The following is a 5724-nucleotide window of genomic DNA, read 5'->3' on the forward strand; positions in this document are numbered from 1 at the left end:
TTGTCAAAATTTGAGACTCTGTCATGTGAAATAGTGAATGTAGCCCATCACATTTGGAGTGACAAGTGCAAATTAGTGCTGTGCTTCGATACAGTTCTGCTAAGACGATATGAGCAAGGAGGATCAAATATGCCTTTTCGAGACACAATACACACGCTGGGGAAGAAACCCAGCATGTTTGGGGAAAGAAAAATAAATCCAAGTATGAAAACAGAGTCTTCCTTCATGCACTTGCAGACCTGACAGTAACCAGATGGTAATTTATTTTGCATTGAATTGGTGGTTTTTGTACAGAAGGGTTATTTTGGGTCCAGTTTGAGAAATTTGTCACAGAAGTTTGTTTTAGTGTTTCTTTTCTTTCTGTAGGAGTCTGGTGTTTGTTTGTGTTTGTGCGTGTATGTGTGTGTGTGGAGGGCAGTGTGTCTGTGTGTACAGGGAGTAACTGTGTATGTTGTCATGTACTCACCCTACCTTTACATAGAGTGGAGGCTATCCCGTGGCAAAGAGACCAAAGACAAAAATGGGAGAATGATGAAACTGGATTTCTTTGTGTTGGTCTGAAGTTTGAACTGATGTCATATTGTTGATCAAGGTAAGAAAAGATTAAAATGCAGACACTGACAAAATCAAACCATGATGCGCTTAACTCTAGATACATTTTCTAAGCACTGCATTTATTGATAGCGTCTTGTAAAATTTTCTAGAGGGGAGGAGTAAGAGCAAGAATGGACATGATTTAAATGGGCTATAGATAGTCAGACAAACCACTAAACTTAAAAAATGTACCTTGTGCTTTCAAATAAAGACACTGTGCTTTCTTTATGTAACCGTATGAGAGTAACTCAGTACTGTAGCCTTAGTCAGTCTCCAGGTCACAGAAGTAGCTGCAGGTGTTTCTAATAAGAAATGAAATTCTGTAGAGTCTTAGCATTAATTTTCACAAACTGCCTGTGTGCCAGACTCTCCACAAATTTGATTTGTTCCCCTCTCATTATAGATCTCAAAAGACTAGATTATGAATTAGTTTTAAAAGAAGAATGGGAAAAAAGAGATTTTGGTATGGGTTCCAAAAAGCCTTGGCGTCAACTCTGAAGATCCTGCCCACACAAGCAATTGTGGAGAGCGGCTCAGAAAATCTTTCTCTCCCAGGTGAAATATTTTTGATTCTGCAAATTCAGCTCGTATGTTAATTTTTATTTTCATAACATTCCTTTCTTTCTCTCCTCTCTGTCTCTCTCTTTTCTCTCATTCTTTCCTTTTTTCTTTGCTTTCTGGTTTTCAAATGGTATTATTACTGGCTTATATTCGACCAAGCTCAGATAAACTTAGTGTAAGAAAATGATTTAAACATTACCATCGCAAAACAGTTACTAGGCATGGAGGTTCAAATGTGCTCAATGTGCCATCAACTGTCAAAGAAGTGTTATTTTAAAATTAACACAAATTTGGTCAAATCCTATTGATTTTTAAAGTCCAATTTTCAGAAATAACTATGGCCAGATTGCCCCTGCTGAGTATTCTTTACTGATTATGGATTGAATGGGAACTCAAGGACCTCCATTCTGTAAGAGCAGGAGGTAATGGTAGATTTCAAGAGAGGGAAAGTAGGCAGCATCAGGCTCCACCTTCTCCAGGTAGCATCCCTTAGAGATGTAGGCGACTGCACTCCAGCCCCCATGCAGCGTCTGCTGGGAGCAACTTCTAGGTTTTTGTCTTGCTCATTCTCCTATATTCCTGCCTTCTCTCAGGACATTTAACCTCCATTTCTTTGGGCTTGATCTAAATCTTGTGTAAGGACAGAGAATGTGAAGAGAGCTGCAGACTACAAATCAAGCTCACTCACAACTCTTTTACACTCAGCTGCAAAATTGAGTCCATAAGCATAAAATCCCTCAACTCTCTTTTTCCCAGTTCTGACACATTGACTTACATGCACACTTTCCAGTCTCAGAGGAGGAGCCCTCTCTCATGATCAAAGTCAATCCCTCTGCCATGTTCATGGTTTCCTCTCTTCTTGGACTGAGACCCTACCCTGTTTGCCCCCTCTCCAACCTTCATTCCCCTTCTCCTCACCTTTGCCTTTAGCTTATATTGTAGACAGACCTCTCCTATCCTTAAAAGAAGTTCCATCTTGACCCTGTTTCCTCCTCTAGTCTGTCTTCATCTAACTTCTGCTCACCTTTCAAGGTTTCATTTTCTTTACAATGCCTCTCTGACTACCCCCTCAAGATCATCACCCTCCTGGATGTGTAATATTTATGTTTGTGATTTGCAGCCTCACAATATCTGCTACATATTGAAAGCCAGCCAAGTGGTAAAGATCAGATTAAGGACATTGCTTTCTCGTCCATGGCGAATGTTTCAAATAGCCTCTAAGTGGCATCCATTACGTTAAGAAGGTGCAGGGGTGGGGGAGAACAGAACATAGAAACTAGGAAATAAAAAAATAGTGATTTCAGGTTTTAAAATTATGTCCAAAACTTTAGCTGTGGTTACTCCCAAGTAAAAGTGAGTAAAAGCAAAAACAAAGGAAACCTACTAAGTTTTTGAGGACACTGTATTGTCAAAGAATCTACAAGTTAAGCTTACAAAGACTTACTATTATTCAAGCTCTAAATCAGATCATTCCGTACCAGAAGAAATCAGACTACAAAAGCAGAGCAGCCTTCAAACATAACTCAGAGGATAATAAACTAGGAAAGAACTTATAGTAGGCAAAGCCAGCGGCTTCTCACAGAGAGAAGAATCAGGGCAGTCAGAATGCTTATAAAAGGAACTTACTGTAAGGCAGGGAATCTTTGCAGTTCTTAACCAATAGCCCTCGACAATCTATGGACAAATGACTGTTCAGTGTTTCCTCTTTTTCGTTGTTTAAAATTAGAGATTGTATGAGTTATCCTAGTCCCATTCTACCATTATAAATCTGGTATTGGAGCAAGGATAGGCCGCACATAATTTGTCTTTTATTTTATAAGTTGGCAGATGCTGAATGAGACTTGAAGAGGGCTTGAATGTGCTCTATGTGTGAGAAGAGTACCACAGATATTTGGGTGGGCAAAAGGGTGGACCGTGGGAGAGTGAGTGTTCCCTATATGTGTTCTCCTCAAACATTGCAATGGAATTTTAACTCTTGCAAGGCCATGCAAAATAAAGAGTACATATTCTAGCTTCCCTTGAAGCTGGTTGTGGTTGTTTGATTTGGTTCTGGCTTTTAGAGCAGAAAAGTGCTTCTTGGATTTTCCCTTAAAGGGATGTCCTCCCCTTAGTCCTTGTGTCTTTTCGAGTAATGAGAAGGAGAGGGTTGTGCCATCAACTGAACACCAGATGGAAGACACATGTCATGAAGGTTAGAACAATGTAATAGAAGGAGCCTTTGTTCTTGGTGCTTATGGAGCTACCATGCAAACCAGATGACTCATATGGGGTCTCCTTCTATCCCAGCATCACACTGATACGATAACTAATGTAAATTAAATGAAGAGAAATCTTACAAAAAATATCCATGTAATTCAATGTAATTATTTTAGTTTTATTTGTGTGTTCATTTAGAGATCATCTGTGTTTTTTATTTTTTCAAAAGTAGTGCCAAACTTTCTCTGGAATCTGCAGTACCAAAGTCACACATGCATAGTTATTTTTCCCTTTACCCTCTACATTTTACTGGTGGGGTGGGGTGGGGTGGGGTGGGGTGGGATTGGGATGGAAGTGGAGCACAACTGGACACATGAACATGAATTACTGGTTTCCATTCTCCTTCTTTGAGTATGTATTAATTATGCCTCATTTGCATTGTGACTGTAGGTAGTTATATCATTGCATATTTTGGTAAATATTAATTTATAATGGTCAAAATCACCAAGAGATTAATTTCACATGAGCATAAAAATGATAAAAGGTAAGTTAATTTGAGAAATTTAGGGAAAGGGTAGTAGTAAGCACATTTATAATAGAGCTAGAACATTGGATACCAGGATTTCCTTGGCCATGGAAATCTAGAAAGTTCTAAAGGCCATTTCATTTGAGACTGGTGGATATATTGCCAGAAAATCAGATATTTCTCTTCTCTTTACCTGTGTCCCCTCCTTTCCTGGCCTGAAAAATTATTTTAGATGATCTAGGCGAGCTCTAAATGCCATCACATGTATCCTTATAAGACAGAGGGAGATGTGACACACAGAGAAGATGATGTGAAGAGAGAAGCAGAGATTGGAGGGTTGTAGCCACAAGCCAAAGAATGCTAAGGAATGCTGGCAGCCACCAGGAGGTAGAAGACTCAAGACATGGACTCTCCCCCAAACCTCTGGAGGGAGCATGGTCCTGCCCACACCTTGAGTTTGGACTTCTGGACTCTAGAATTGTGAGGGAATAAATGTGTGTTGGTTTAAGTCATCAAGATTTTGGTAATTTTTTTGCAGCAACCACAGAAAATGAACACAGTAGACAAGTTATAACTGTCTCATATACACTGCATTGTCTTCCTTAACATTAGTGTATATATCAGGTTATTCATTCATTCCTTTATTCACTCATTAACTACAGTTCTTTTCTGGTGGTTGGCTCTGTGTGTGTGTGTGTGTGTACGTGTTTGTAGTCGTGCTGACCTTATCTTCTCCGTTTTCAAGCAGACAGCATGATGTTTTGGCAACCTTTTCTACTTGCCACATTCTTTCCTGCCCTTCATGACTTCAGTCTTTCTAAACTCTTTCTGTCAAAAAAAAAGAAAAAAAAGCTATGAGTAAGTTAATTACTTGAAGTAGTTTCATCTGTTAGTGCTGTTATTTGCTGATACATGCAAGCACAATTATTACTCCACCTGGCCTGGCAGTATGACAAACATTTGAGGGATGAAAGGTTTTACAGTGTATTTCATTCTTCTAGGCACTGTGTGGGTCTTTATTAGGGTCATATTCATGGCAAATAGACCACATGCTTTAAGGGAGTAAACAACCAAGATTTAGAAGTCAGCAAGCTGGTCTACAGATAAGGAGCCGAAGCCTTTCCTCCGTTAGCTTGTGTTTATGGGAGGAGACACACGAGAGAAGGTATGGATAATATCTGACAAGTATTAAACCAATGTGTTTTTAATCCCTTTCCCTCATAAACATGTTTTATCACAGTGATTCTGTTGGTGTAGTCCATGCAAAGGGGGTGGTAACAAATACTACTATAAGATAGAAGACATGGAGTAGTGAAAATCCATGTTACAAAGGAGGCAGCCAGCCCATCCCCTTTGCCCAGCAGCTTATGGGCAGAAAAAGAGAAAGATGAGACATAAACAGGGGAGTGAGACAGATATAGGCTTTTAATGGAGGAGGACATAAGAGCTCTGATCCCATACACCATTAGGAGTCTAGGAGGATCCCATTGAACATACTAGCCAAACAAAAATGTAGACTGGCCCACACTGGGTAAGTGGGTGGAGTGGCCTAGGCAGGCTAAGACAAGATTTTGTTTTCCCTCCTGAACCTTCCTCTAGTCCTGTGTAATGTGAGTGCTGAACTGACAACTCAGTCCCTGGCCAAGCAAGAAGACTCAACCACAAGTTCACTAGGTATAGGTGTCCCCAAGAGACACCAGCAAAAAGCACAGGGGTGGGAGAGAGCCAACTATAGCTCAGGGGATCCAGTCAGTACACTAACAAAGCAGCATAGTTTGGTGGCCAAAAGGGCATGGGTTTTATAGAGCAGACTTCCTGGGTGCAATTCCTGGCTCTGCTGTTCACAG

General features: G+C 40.2%; 1 long non-coding RNA gene across 1 annotated transcript; it reads left to right on the top strand.

Annotated features, from left to right (window-relative positions):
* The first annotated feature begins 395 nt into the window (after nucleotides 1-395).
* Nucleotides 396-4319, top strand: LOC140697717 (uncharacterized). The gene is made up of 3 exons (XR_012074977.1): nucleotides 396-592; nucleotides 998-1149; nucleotides 4159-4319. It is a non-coding gene; the product is annotated as an uncharacterized lncRNA (long non-coding RNA).
* Nucleotides 4320-5724: the final 1405 nt, after the last annotated feature.

Source organism: Vicugna pacos, chromosome 8 (genome assembly GCF_048564905.1).
Source record: "Vicugna pacos chromosome 8, VicPac4, whole genome shotgun sequence".
NCBI classification, from domain to species: Eukaryota; Metazoa; Chordata; class Mammalia; order Artiodactyla; family Camelidae; genus Vicugna; species Vicugna pacos.